The sequence below is a fragment of the Cucumis melo genome, chromosome 9 (assembly GCF_025177605.1).
Source record: "Cucumis melo cultivar AY chromosome 9, USDA_Cmelo_AY_1.0, whole genome shotgun sequence".
Taxonomy (NCBI): Eukaryota; Viridiplantae; Streptophyta; class Magnoliopsida; order Cucurbitales; family Cucurbitaceae; genus Cucumis; species Cucumis melo.
Genome location: NC_066865.1, coordinates 13827274 through 13843675, shown reverse-complemented (window position 1 = coordinate 13843675; position 16402 = coordinate 13827274).

Genomic DNA, 16402 nt, shown 5'->3' with positions numbered 1-16402 from the left:
TTTATTATTATTATTATTTTTTTTAAAAAAAAAAAAAAGATAATAGTAATTAAATTACCTTGATCCGAGTGCTTTATAATAGTGTAAATTCATGTGTATTGAGGTTTGTCTTTTATAGTGACATATAATTAGTGTTTTAGTTATATCTCTTTTGTTTTTGTTGTTTTAAATACGAAAAGAAACATCATATCCTACCAATAATCTCGGACAGAATGACAAGATCATAATTACAACTAGCACAAAATGGTAAACCAAGATTAAGAAATAACATAAAAATCCCACCAACCACAATATATGAGCACTTGATATTCCAATTTCGATGCACCTTAACAAATGTACGAGACACCCAAAACAAATTTCAATTCCTCTTAATTTATTACTTAATTAACTCTCAATATGTCCAACATATTTTACTAATATTTTTTTATACTTTTATGTCATCATAAGGGTGTTTCCATATTTTAATTACAGCAACCTTTGTAAAACAAATATTCATTAAACATACAAAGCAAAACCAACATAATTATACTAATTTTTTCTTTTAATTTCATGAAAAATATCTATTCACAACCATATCTCCATCAAACTTTCTTTAATATCTAGAGACATTTAAATTATCATCCATATCTTAAATTTTACCTACAAATTTGATATTTTATCTATCATATTATAATATTTTATTCGTTGTACTCTTAATTTTGCTTTCTCAATAGTCACACCTAGCTAACATCTAAGATTACATTTATATCTAACTTCAACACTATTCATATTAACCAACTTAATCTCTTCTTAATAACTTTGAGATGGAAAATTTCTAGTATACTATGAGAGTAAAAGTAGTATTTAAATTGTGTGTGAAGTATGTCAAATTAATAAGGGAGAATTGCAGTAAATCCTTCTTCCTTTTGATGTATAACTTCATGAACAAATGGGAAAATTGAAGGAGGATGTAGGAAACTTTTATCTATTTATTTATTTATTTTTGACTGAATTGGTTGTGCCAATCTCTTGCAAAAATTAACCTCACAACAATATCTTGAAGATAAAGTAATAATAAGTATAGATGTCAAAAATTAGGCATCCTTTCAAATCATTTATTGCTTTGTCTAACCTTTTTCATATCTTTAAGTTAATCTCTTTCTATAAAGCATCTCAAGTTTATCTCTAATATTTATGTAATTATGAAGAAGGTTGGTACTGAAATGATTAGAACAACTTTGATTCATGGTTTCCAATAGCAACTTAAGTTTAGATAGATAACATAGAAAGATTCTATTTCTTTTTTTTTCTTTTTTTTTTTTTTTGAGTAATTTAATAATTAAACATACATTACCCTCACAGGAGTTATATAAACTAAATATTTTTTAAAACTATAACATATGGGTAAATGGAAAATGTTTTCGATTGTTATGCTACTATAATATGTGTTCAAACTTTAATAAGATATTTGTAACTGATGGATGTAAAATGCATCAAATAATACATAACTTCTTTGTTCAATATGTAATATAAACCAAATGACTAGATGGGTGTACTGAGTATTTGTTGAGTGTCTTAAATAATAAATTATAAAGTTAGGTTTTATTCTCTTATTCATTAAGACAACAACTCAAAAAGAATTACAACCAAATCATATACCAATAATTATATCTAAACTATTATTTGAGGAAACTAAACTATAAATATTCTTTTTTTTTTTTTCTAATTTACGAATGAAAGACCCTTTCTTTTGCTTTATTTCTTTATTTATTTATTTTCCTTGTCTTGAAAGGCTTATTCTCCACTAAATATCTCTATCATTCATTCATTAATATGATAAGTTAAAAGGGAAATGAAGCTTCATTGTTCAATATATATATCTAAATAATAAAAAATGGTGTAGATTTGTTGTCGCATGCTACCTCATAAAAATGAGCTAAGTTTCTTGCACACACTCATAATATAAATTAAGTCATATTATCTTACACAAAGATATAAACTTTTTACATATTAAATAGCACGAAAAACAAATATAAAAACTAAGAAATATTAAACCATCGATACTTATAAAATTTTGTGCTTTATACATACTAAATTATATCGATTTGATAAGTGTTCACTAGGGATGAATATAATAGATAAAAAAAATCGAGCCGACCAAACCAAATCGAAGTCGATCGAAATCTCTTTTGAGAAAAATTTCAAATCATCAAATTCAAAGAAAGAGTTGAAGAATAAAATTGACCAAATAAACCGACTGATTTCTACTCTTGGTAATGATTTAAATATTAACTAAATTGAATATAATGAAGGATAGAAAATGAAGTGTAACCAAAGAGATACATAAAATGGTTAATGAAATAGATTAAAACATTGTTAATTAGATTTAAAAGAAAGAGAGTGATAGGAAAGTAAAAAGAAAATGAAAAATTGGAAAACCTAAGAAAGGAAAAGGTGGGAGGAAAGAAAGATATAAATGAGGGGGGGGGGGGGGGAGAGTAGGGTAGGGAGTGCTTAGGTGTTTTGAAAAGACATGTATATATAATAATAATAATAATAATAATAATAATAATATCCCATTAATAATAATAGTTTTTAGTGTGGTTTTATTGTTTTGGGTAGTTGAGTTGTTGTTGTTGTTTTTTTTTTTTTTTTGAAGTGATGGGATTATCCATTGTTACACAAACTTTATTAATTGAGCTACAAAAGTGTTTTTAAAACAAAAATAAGAAATCAGGGTATATTTGTGTGTAAAAAGTAGGAATAGACTCATACATTACATGTTTTCTTTCAAACTTTTCTTCTTTTTTAATTATTACTTTGTCAGAATCCATTATCTTTCTTTTTCTTTTATTTTTTATCAACCAAATACACCTCACTCAAATATATATTACTTTCTACTCATGGAAATCATCTTTCTTATTATCATAATCCGACCCTTATTTGGTTAAAGTATTATCATAACCAGGGTTATATTTCCCCTCTTTTTTTTCTCTCTTCTAACTTTTTTTCAACTTCCTATAATCCTATCTTTTCAACTCCCTCGTAAAACTTTTTTTAAATCTTTTTTCCAAACACATTTTATCATAAACTTTTCTAAACTCTTTCTCTAAACATTTGATATGATAAAACTAAGTTCATCATTACACTAATTCTTCATAATCTAACTCTTCCCCAAACGATCCCTTAAGTGATTATATATCCAGTGATTAAACGTATGCTTTCCTTTCTATTATATATTCTTTAAAATATAATTTGGATTTCAAATTTATTATGAATTTACATTTTTCTTTTAACTACATACCTAGAAATTTTTTGGTTAATCACTCAAAAAGTCTTTCAATTAATAAAAAAAAGAAAAAGTTCACTTTTAAAACCATTTTAATTTATTAACAAATGTTTCAGAAAAACCCATTTCATAATCTAAAATAATTAATTCAAGAAACACTTCTAAAATTCACTTTTAGTCATGGTTGTTGTTGTTATTATTATTTGAAGAGTGCTCATGAGATCGAGAATAATAATCAACTCATCTATTGTGATGTGTTTGAATTATATTTTTAAGTATTTAATTTATAAAATAAGTTATTTTGAAAAAAACTAGAAGTGTTTGGAAGCCACTCAAAATAGATTTTTGAGTGCATTTTAAACAATTTTTAGGAAAAATAGTTTAAACAAAAATGAGTTTTTTCAAAAACATTTTTTACTTAAGTCAATCCAAACAAACCCATAACAACCGATATGTAATTCTATTTTAAGACTTTATAGTAAGAATAATTTGTATAAATGCATCAAAACCTAAAAATATTTACGACCCTTGTAAAAAAAAAAAAAACAAAAGCTTAGAAAGTCGGTAAAATATTTTTCATAATTTCTAGATTTGCTCTTGAATATTGTGGACGATTCATCGCTTCTATGATACTTCTTCTCTTCTAGATTTTTTAATCTCCTTTTCCATATTTTCTTTCTTCTATTTTTAAATAATTTATTCTTTTTATTTAAATCTCCTATTCCTTCTTCATCATTTTCAACTAGATACTTTGAAGCTATTTAATAATTATTTGAATATTCTTCTTCATCTTCCTCATATTCAACACGATCGTTTATCATTATCAACATGATCATTTACCATGGCGTTTAAATTTGAATCATTTTTTCCATCGTTTTAAATGAACTACACGATCGTGTTAACATGATTTAAACGATCGTTTACCATAGTCAACACGATTGTTTCGCATGATTAACATGATCATTAGATTTGAAGTTTTTAATGATCATTTACATTGGACTACACGATCACTTATCATAATCAATAAGATCGTTTTTCATAATCGACACGATCGTTTGCCATGGTCGACATGATAGTTTGTCATTGTTAACACGATCTTTTAACATGGTTGATATATTGTTTAAATTTGAAGTCTTTTTTCCCATCGTTAAAAAAAACTAGACGATTGTGTATCATGATCTAAATGATCGTAGATCATTCATTTAGATTATGGTACACGATTGTTTAGAAGAATATTACTTGCACACGCGTGTGACTGATAATCATGTGTTGACTGGGATATTTTTGGTATTTTCCACTATAAATGTGGACTTTTTTCGTTTTCAAAATTGTTCCATAAATATCTTATCAATTTGTTATATATTTTTTTTTTAAAAACTCCTTTTAATAATTATGTTTATCAAAGTTTCTCTTTTTAGAAAAAAAAATGTAAATAGGAAGTTTTATATATTAGTTTTTATAAAATAATTGACTTTGTATATACATATATGTATGTATAAGAAAAAAAAAATCTAACAAAGATTTAAACCTAAAAAGATATTTCATAACAAACATTCTACAATATTATTATTTCTAACCGAGAAAAACAATAATTATGAGTATAATTAATGGTAATTGATATGACTTTTTTTTTTTTTTTTGATAGAGATGGAAGGATGTTCATGTAGTTTGTGAAATTTAAGCTGGTAAATATAACAGAATGTAGATTTTATAAAAGGAGTAGAGAGGAGAGGCATATTAATTCCAAAAAGAAAGAGAAATACAATGGTCGTCAGCCCCTAAATCCGCACTGCAACAACAACAGATATTTTTTTCAAAGTTAATGCATACACGTTAGAATTTAACCGAATTTGTTATTCTCTTACATACACATATTTATCATTAACAACCAAATCATAAATAGAAAAAGAAAAAGAAAACTATTTAAAGTAATTAACTCTTGTAGAAGAAACAAAGTGCAATAAATATATATCTTTTAGTTGGCCATTAATATCAGATATATATATATATGTAATGTGAGCTGTTTTTATTTCTTACAAAAGGTATTTTAGATGCATGCACCGTACTAAAAAAAAAAAAATGTTAATTAGACTGGGTTTTAATGTATGGTTCAAAATTAAAGTTCACATATAAAAGGTTAAGAAAAAAAAATGTATATAATAACAAAAGGTTGGAAGAATATTAGAGTTTATGGTACAAATTAATTAATGGGGGTGCAAACTTGAGATAGTAGAATTCAATTTATTAATGAACAAATTTTTTTCGTACACACTTTCATGACCTACTCTAATTTATCTATTTACTTAGCTATCATTCTAAAAAAAGTATACTCATTTATACTTTTTACGTACATATAGTTATTGTATTCATATTATATAACTTGACATCATCATACATATATATATATAGATAAAATATTCACAAATTTATCTTTTTTTTTTTTTGTTCTCTCTCCTTCACCCTTAAGCATTTAAAAGCTGATTTTTTCTTTTCCTTTAAGCATTATTGTTTGACATATAATTGAGCACTTAGTTTTCTTTTTCATGTTGTTTACACTAAATAGTGAAAGGTGTTTGGCTTTTTCGCCTTTAGTTCATGTTAAATATGTTATGGTCGGCATAAGAAACTTGTACACCAGAATTTTGGGCATTCTTTTCTGCCCTTTCAGGAAAGATTTATTAGTGAGTACTAGTTATTACCCTCTGATATTTTAGTATTTTTCATATACTGTATATTCTCAATATTGGTCAAAATAACGAGGAACGATAGTATTATTTTGAAAAATCTCTTTTTAGTTTTTATATATTTTATAGGTGATTTTGGTTTGATTAGTTCACATCTACAACTAATAAAAATCAAGAAGAAGTATGGTATGGAATGGAAATTGACAATTAATTAATGGTTGAAGTGGGACTATATATTGTGCATGTCTCGACCCAAAGTAATACTTTAAACCCAAGATATATTACAGAGGAAGACAACCCACGACTGAGGTCGAAGCCGACCTTCTCTATTTAATTGGAGCATATAGTGATCTAGTTGAGTTGTGAAAGATATAATGATGGTTTAGGTCGAAAGCCCAAACCAACTTCCTCGACTAAGAATGAGCTAGGATGAAGGTGAGGCCAACCTTTATCATTTGACACACATTGAGTTATTGCTTGAGAAACAACTTATCTTATTTATGATCAGAAAACTCATATCTTAATCTTAATTTGAATATTTTTAAATTTAAAATTTAAATATTGATGTCAGATGAGGGTTAGGTGCAATTTTTTATGATAAAAATTTGGTATTATCTAACAAAAATAATATATACAAACACACACACATATATATATAGTGATATCATGTTCCAGCAATTCTCATTTATATCGAGTGAAAAACTGTCTTATATTTTCATTAAAGATAAAATATAATGTAGCTAGTATTTTAAATTGTAATGATTTAAAAAAAATATGATGTTAAAATTGACATTGGGTCAGTAGTTTGAGGAAGGGACACATGTAGGTGGCAGGTTGACTTAGTCTTGAATGATGCACTTTTTTTTTTCAGTACAAATGCACTTTTCCTTCAAATTTTAATCTTGAAGATATTTCATATTTCTAATGCATGCTATATTATACTTTTTATCCTTATAAAATTACTTTATCAAAATTGATCGAATGCTACTTTTTGCTTATACATGAAGTTTCGAATCCGCCACTAGGCTCACTCACATCTCCTCTAAATGCAATAGGTTGTTGCTCACTTTGTGTGTGAGAGTATTTACGCTAGTATTAGTATAGTGTATAATCAAATACACATTAATTTAACCTACCTACTATAGGAGAGTTGAAGTTTATCACTTGGAGTTGCTTGTCCTTGTCTTTGAGGTTGTTGAAATAAAGCCACCTCCTTGAGGTTATTTTTCTTTTGGCGAAACTCCATAAGCTTGACTAGTTGGTTAAAGAATGCCAGAAGGTTGTTTGACTTTTTATTTTAAGATAACAAATTCGTTACACACTCCTTCAATTTTCTCTTGGGTTTGGGTCCAACCCTAATTCCAGACTTTACCTTAATTTATCAAAATGGATGAGGTTTCCTGTAAAACTTTAACATATGAAAGTTAAATTTGTAGTTAATTCCATGTTATTGAATTATATTTATCAAGTTAACACTTCAATTAAGTTATGTTTAATATATATTTAAATGATTATTATTGTTTCATTTATTTTTTTAGAGAGTTACTTAGTTACTATTCTATATAGATAGTAACTTGTTTCTTCATTTAGAGTATATCGATCTTTTTTTCTAATTTGAAGAGTTTTTCTATCGTTTTTTCTTTCTTTATGATCTTGAATTAAGATAAGTGAGTTGAAAATACAGTATTTAGGAGTTCTATTAAATTGAAGTAGGCTTGAGGTTGGTCTATCAAAATTAGTTGTTGTTCATGTTAAAGAAAATCATTGTAACTAATTTTATTTGCAATTTGTGCAAGCGAATAATGATGTTTTCAAGATAATGTTTTTCATGCATGTCTCTGCTACCTATTTTCTATTTTTTTTTATGATATTGAGATTTTATTCATTTGTGTGGTAGTTGCAATAATAACCTTTTGTTATTCCATCTAATTTACTTCAATTATTGTTATATATATATAACATATGTTCATTTACATTATGATTAGATGTATCTAACTGACGTGTACTCAATTTGTTAACGTTATTTTGTTTTAATTATACATGAAAGGATTAGTATGATTTCTTTTCTCCCTTTTTAAAAAATAATTAAAAAACAAAAGAGAAACAAACGTGGATAAAATTTTCAGTCGAGAAAAGTTTCCTTTGATGTTTATATAACTAAGTTATTTTAAAACCTAATGACTAAGAAATAATTTAATTAAAAAATAGTAGAGTGAAATTACGATAGTTACTATTATATATTTTAATAAAGTAGGAAATTTTATTTTTGGGAAACAAAGTCAACATAAGATTGGTGGAGATGATAAACATTGCATAGAAGCTATGATACCCTAAGAAAGATTATGACAATGATTGATTAGTGGTTAGTGATAAAGCATGTGAGCTCTCTCTCTCTCTCTCTCACTCTCTCACTTTTAAGTACTTAATGTGAAAAAAAGATAAAGCAATTGTTTTGATTAGTTGTCTTTTTTTTTTCTTTTAAAAAAAAAATACGTAGTAAAAAAATTGACAAGTGATTCCATTGATTTTGACAACCCTCCACTAGTAGAGAGCTACCCATTTGCTTCTTCCTTTTTTCTTGTTTGGAGACATATTGGGCCCTCCATGTCCACACCCATCAAATAAAATAAAATAAAATAAATGAAAACCTTTTTTTTTTTTGTTCAAGTTCTCACTTTCAACTTTCCAAGTGCTCAACAGATTGAAGACTTTTGGGTTCTAATTTTCAACCAAACTACTAATCTTCTTCATATATTGCCCTTTTTCTTTCCCTTCCCCCACAAAGTTTGTGTTCATAGCTTTGCACTTTGCCTCTCCCTTATTTGGAAAAAGTTTTTGCTCTTTTCCAGTGAATCAGGTGTTATTTTTTTTAATGATATATAGAGAGATAGAATATATGACTTAGAGGTTGATAGTTGAATTATTGCTCATCTCGCTTTTACTTTATTTTTTCATGTTGAAATTTGGTGTTTAAGTATGACTAGTACTTATCGATACAAAGTTGATTTCAAATTGTATTTTGATGAATTAATTTAACCTAGTTTAGGAGAAGCCGTGGTCTCAATTTTCAAAGATGTTAATGCATATATTTTCTTTAAATAAATTATAAAGCAGGAAAAAAAAAATCTTAAAAAATGATATTAAAAAAACTTAAAAGTAGTTCTATAATGTTTTGCTTTTTCTACCAAAACTTGTAGTTGATTGAGGAATGACTAAAGCTACTTTTAGGAATTAGCCCTTAAGAACCTCGTCTTAGACGTAATGGACATCAATTCAAATTTGTTTCATTCATGCATGAAACAACTGATGAAATAAATGGTTATTGTTCGTGCTTTTTCATGAATGAATGATCACAAATGGATGCATTAATTCAAAAACTAATAGCTATTTGTATTTATTCAGGAATGGATGTATCATGAGTGGATGCATCTCTTCATGAAAAGTATTATAGAAAAAGGACACGACTTTTCGATAAGTCTATATATATGGTTCTTTTCTATTTGGTTTCAATAATCATTGCCTTCTTCCAAAAAGTTTTTCTCTCCATTATCCACAATCTTCACGTTCGGTAGATCCACAAAGTTTTGTTCGCTGATCTTCTAGACGGGATATTAATCTTAGAAGAAAGGTGATCTGTTATATCCTTGGAGACAATTATTATTCTCAAAACTCAAGCACTAGGGTGAATAAATTTGTCTTAAGGAGACAACGTGAATTCGTTGGGCTCAGATCTATAAACATATATATTTTCCTGTTTTGTTGTGTTGATAATTTTCATAACAATCTTAAGACAAATTTATCTTTTATGATAACATTGAAATTCCCATTATTTTTTTTATGAGGCTTCGAATTACTGAAATTGAGAAATTGTGGAAATATTCATATATCGATTTGTTGTTGGATCATGTTGAGATTTTGTTTTAGAATTTCATATACATGTATATTATTCTACAAAGATGTTCTGTGTGCAAATCATGAAATTATTATTAGAATTTCGTACATTGTATACTATTCCACAACGATGTTCTCTATGCAAAACATGAAAATTATTATTAGTTTTCATTCAATTGAGATTTTCATGAAGAGTCTCAAATGATTCTAAATTTTAATGGATTGTTATGTACTTCTCTCTTGGGCAAATGACTTTTGAGATTTTTCCTTTGGCAAGATTTTAATTTTTTTTTTGCCACTTATATAATTTTGGCATGAGTTCGCCATTTGGTATATGTGCAGTTGATTATCTTTGATGTTCTACACTAGTTTTGTATTAATACATGTGTGTGTATTTGATAATAAGTCATAAGTATTGTATTATTTATGCCATTATTGGCTTATTTTTCTATATTGTGTATGCATATTGGGTGTTAAGCCTAATGTTCTCATGACATTTTACATTTCAAGCCTAATGGAATAATGTCTTCAGTTTTATTTGTTGTGCTTTATTTGATTTTGGTTTGTAAGAACCTGTTTGGTAAAGTTATTTACTTTGTTTCACAAGTGTTCCGTGATTAATTTCACATAAATGTTATCAACAATTTAAAAATGTTGTACCACGTATTATTGGTGGAAATTATGGAAGTTTATATGAGAAATTTAATGGCAATAATTGCAATTGATGGCCATAAGAAATGTTATTCTTTGGCTTTAATATTGAAAATTCATGCTATTGCAATGTTGAAGGAGAAGCCAATAAAGCAAAGTTGCTTGCATTTGAGGCATAAAAATTATATTCAACATACGTATGCAACAATCACACTTGGAGTGGATTAGATAACACACTATATAATGGTTATTGTGGTGGATTTGACAAGAATTTATGGGAATCATTAGTGCGCTATATACATACATACATACACACACACGAAAGAAAATGCCATAACAATCAAGTTTATGGTTGGAAATTTTATGATCTTTTAAATGAATGATTCCAAATTTGTGATATGACACATTTTGTGATATGTCTCCCCATGTTTGAAGGTTAGTTATATATTGTATAAGGATTTCTTATATGAAAACATAAGAAATTTTTTGTGAAAAATGGAAAGGAAGAAAACCTTCATATGAATTCTTAAAAGCGTGGGGTGCCTAGCAAAGGTTGCAATACCTAAACCTAAAATGGTAAAAAAAAAAGGACAAAAAATTGTTGATTGCATATTCATTGGTTATGCTAGCAATAATTGTGCATATCAATTTCTAGTTCATAAATCAGATATTTCAAATATACATGTTAATACAAACATGGAATCAAGGAATGCAACATTCTTTGGGAATGCTTTTCCATACAAAATGTCTTGTGAAGAAAGGTTACAAAAAAAATATTCTCTTGATGGTATAATGAATGAATCTCACAATACGAGTGGTTACATTTTTATCCTTAGAGGTAAGACTATATCTTGAAAATCTTCCAAACAAACATGTATAGCACGATCTACAATGAAAATATGAATTTATAGCTTTAAATAAGGCTGGAGAAGAAGCAGAGTGACTTCAAAATTTTTTGGAAGATCTTCCCAACTGGTCTAAATCGGTGCCTGCAATATGTATACATAGTGATAGCCAGACAGCTATTGGAAGGGCACAGAATATTATGTATAATGGTAAGTCTCGACATATACGACAGAGACATAATACAATCAGGAAACTACTCTTTAGTGGAATTATCACAATTGACTTTGTGAGGTCAAAAGATAATATTGCAGATCCACTTACGAAAGGCCTAACTACGGAGTTGGTTGAAAGTTCATAAAAAAGAATGAGATTAAAGCCTCTAATATGAAGTTACCCAGAGAGGCAACCAAACCTAGTTGATTGGAGATCCCAAGATCTAAGTTCAATGGGAAAACCAATCTCTAGATAACATAATGAGCACTGCATTAAAATCTTTCACCCATTCTACAAATTATGAAGTAGTGCTAGTATGATTTTAGGGTAAGCATCATGCTTTAATTTAATGATTTCTATGAGTGATAATTATTAATAAAAAAGAGCATATACAATGTTCTATACAGGGAATCATCTATGTGAGTGTGAAAGGACCGCTTCTGTTAGAATTTTAAAGCGAATTCTCTAAAACACTCATGAGACCAAGCGGTGTTCAAGGCCAAAATGAACATAATCATGAGAACAAACTTTGTTATAATGAGAAGTTGTGTGATATCTATTGTTTTAGTTTACTCTACAACGGTTGATAGTTCAAGGCATCATGTCCACTGATTAACCAAGAAAACTCGATTGATGTTCACTAGAGAAAGTTCAAAGTTTATACTACTTATCCTCATGCAGGTTCTCCATTAGAAAATACCGAACGCTTAGTTTCTTCCATTTGTCAATTTACCATTTATGGGTGGGATGTTGGAATAAATGATTATTGTTCGTGTTTTTTCATGAATGGATGCATCACTTCATGAAAACTAATAACTATTTCTATTTCTTCAGGAATGGATTCATCATGAGTGGATGCATCACTTCATGAAAAGTATTATAGAAAAAGGACATGACTTTTCGAATGGCCACAAATAAGTCTATAAATACGGCCCTTTTCTATTTAGTTTCAATAATCATTTGTCTTCTTCCAAAAAGATTTTCTCTCCATTATCCACAATCTTCACATTCGGTAGATCCACAAAGTTTTGTTCGTTGATCTTCTAGACGGGGTACTACTCTTAGAAGAAAGGTGATCTGTTCTATCCTGGGAGACAATTACTCTCAAAACTCAAGTACTAGGCTGAGTAAATTTGTCTTAAGGAGAAAACGTGAATTTGTTGGGTTCAGATCTATATACATATATGTTTTCCTGTTTTGTTGTGTTGATAATTTTCATAACAACAGCAACAACAACACTAAGGTTATCATACCAAATTATAGGTGTTGTTGAGACAAAACATCCCATTTCAGTTGGAATAGATTTTGAACAAAAACAATAACACAAGATAACAAAATAAATAAAATTAATTTGGGTAACATGAGATACTTTTCCTAAATTGCTAATGAGTTGGAGAATGCATGGATTGACATATATTGATTAGTTGGAGTAATATATTGTAATCCACCAATTATATTATGATAAAGAAAAGGGTCATGAACTCATGAAAAATATTCAGCTCCTTGACCCTAAACAAATGGAAGATGAAGTGTAACAGCCCGACTTTTTTACAACAACTGACAGTGGCTGTTACTAAGAATGGTAGGTCTACAAAATATAAATTTTGTCCAAAAATTGAAATTTAAATAAGAACAAAGGTGCTCGAGATGAAAGCTATAAAGGAATGTTTGTAGTCTCTAACTAACCATTTTAGCAATTTTATTCTTATGCTGGAAGTTGAATTTGACTTCGCTAATGTTATTCGGTCCCTAAGTTGTGTTGATCGTGATATGTAGAAAATTAGTAGCTTGGCTTTTCTGTTTTTCTCTTATGACATTAGAAATGTATCTGATAGAACCATAAAAGTGCTATCAAAATCCTTTTGTTGATGTCTGAGATGAGATTGTTACAAAACGCTGGTAGAAATCTTGATTCAATCGTGAGATACTGGTGAAAGTGAATTCCAGGTCTAGGTGATGAGATGCTAGTGAAAGCGAATCCCAAGTCTAGGTGATTAGATGTGAATGGTAGAATCCCAAGTCTCAACGCACTATAAAAAATCAGAGGTCAGTCGACTCCGAAAAAGGCATCGGAAAAAAGTGACGTCATAAGAAGACCTTTTCGCGACTCCGTGAAGAAAACATCGGCGATATGGATCTCTGGCAACGTTGTACAAATTATGTTAACAAAGGGTGAGGCTTCCACGATGTCCCGAAAATGTTTAATTTAATTAATAATATAGACTTTCATGATTTCATGCATGTACACATCGCCATTGCCCCAATTAATGTCCACGTTGCATGCAAGGCGTTGCGAAAGGTCGATCTTTTTTCGACGTTACTTTGATCGCGTGGGCAAAGGTTGAACATTTAAAAAATTCTAACAACCATATCACAATTCCAGATTACATGGATGCGTGAGAGGTCGAACCTCTGCCAACATTGGGCAGGTAACATCGCGAGATGTGTGACATTTTGACTGCTTTTGACAGGATTCTCACGACGCCATATAAGTGACTGCGTCGCGAGCTGGAGATTCTATGCCGATGTCATAAGTGAAACGTCGGGAGTTCCTTTATAAAAAACCAACTTCACGTTTTGTAATTCACAAAACTGAGAAGGAGAAGGCCGAGAGAGAGTTGAGAGAAGTCAAGAGAGAGTTGAGAGAGGTCGAGAAGGAGAGCAATTGTCGTCGCCTACTCCATTCCGTTCGTTGTCATTTGTTGTCGCCGCTCATTCCCGAAAGTGTAAATATTTTGCCGTTTTTTTATATTTTTGAAAAGACCCCATTTTTTTTCTAATTTAGATGGTTTTGAATTATTAGATAATATTTCTTATATGCTATCCATACCAATTCTCGTAGATTTTTGAAGGGGTCTTTTAAAAAATATATCAAAGCAGCAAAAACAATTTCGAAAATGAAAAAAACCTACAGACCCACAATAAAAAATACAAAAAATATCCCTGTCAACAAAGGCGGTACATGATCGTTTAGATTTAGCTATTGTTTGGTACACGATCATTTAGCTATTGTTTATATTTGGAAAATTTGTGTGAAATGTCTTTGAAAAAAGTTGTAGTTTCGAACATTATCGATTTTTTTTTTTGAGAAACTTAAATAAATGTAACAAAACACCAAACTATTTACGGGCTCATATAACAAAACCCATAAAGTTAGCCATTTTTAAATATTCCAGGTTTGCCCTTTCATCTTTCTTTTTCGATTGATTTTACTCTTGCGATTTCGTCTTTATTCTTTCCTATTTTTTTTCTGCAATTTCATTCCATCGTCTTTCTTATTTTTCAATTATTTATTTACGTCGTTTAATCTTTCCTTCATTTTTCTTTTTTTTTTTGCTTTTCCATCGTCTTTCTACTTTTTCTCTTCTTTTTTCACTGCGATTTCTTTCCATCGTCTTTCTTCTTTCTTTTTTTTTACGTCGTGTACAAAAAATAACATAATCTAAAAGATCGTGTATAAAGAATCTTGAAAAAAAATCATTTAAATTGGAGTAGCCAAATGTAAACTATCGTGTAAAAAAATAAACAATCGTGTAAAAAAAGTAAAAGACCATGTATATAAAATCTTGAAAAAAAATCATTTAGATTAGAGTAGCCAAATGTAAAGATCGTGTAAAAAAAATAAAAGATTGTGTATAAAGAATCTTGAAAAAAGAATCATTTAGATTGGAGTAGCCAAATGTAAACGATCGTGTAAAAAAAAGTAAATGATCGTGTAAAAAAAAAAGATCGTGTATAAAGAATATTGAAAAAAATTTATTTGGATTAGAGTAGCAAAATGTAAACGATCATGTAAAACAAGTAAACGATCGTGTAAAGAAATCTAAACGATCATATACCAAAAGAATTAAAAAATTTGTGTACCAAATTTAGAAAAAAAAATCATTTAGATTTGAGTCCTCAAATCTAAACGATTGTGTAACTAAATTTAAATACAACTAAATTAAACGATCGTGTAACAAAGTTAAACGATGGAATTGAAAAAATAAATTGTAGTCATATCTAAACGATCGCGTATAGATTGTAACCATATCTAAATGATCGCGTATAGATTGTAGCCATATCTTATTGACGGCATGGTTGATGGGACATTTTTGGTATTTTACACGGTGAACCTCTAGGCTTTTTTCGTTTTTGGAATTGTTGTATAGAGTGCAAATATTTTGCCGTTTTTTATATTCTTTAAAAGACCCCATTTTTTTTTTCTAATTTAGAGGGTTTTGAATTATTAGATAATATTTCTTATATGCTATCCATACCAATTCTCGTGGATTTTTTAAGGGGTCTTTTGAAAAATATAACAAAGCGGCAAAAACAATTTCGAGAATGAAAAAAACCTACAGACCTACAATAAAAAATACAAAAAATATCTCTGCCAATAAAGGCGGTACATGATCGTTTAGATTTAGCTATTGTTTGGTACACGATCATTTAGATTTAATTGTTTATATTTGGGTAACTAAATCTAAATGATTTTTTTAAAAGATTAATTGTGTTTAATTTGGTTAAACGATTGTTTAGATTTGGGTAGCCAAATCTAAATGATTTTTTTCAAAATTATTTATAGACGATCGTTTAGATTTGAAACGTTTGTTTTCAAAATACTTTTGTACACGATTGTTTATATTGGTCTATTTTTATACATAATTGTTTAAATTTGGCTACTTAAATCTAAACAACATTTTTTTAACATATTTTATATTTATTACTCGATTTTAAACAATTAAGTAATAGTTTGAAAAAAAAATGTCTTTTATTTTTTGCTATAAGATCTTGAATCAAATTTTCCAAAAGAAAAGAAAAGGAAGAAATACGATGGAAAAAAAAGTGCGGAAGAAGAAAAGAAAGA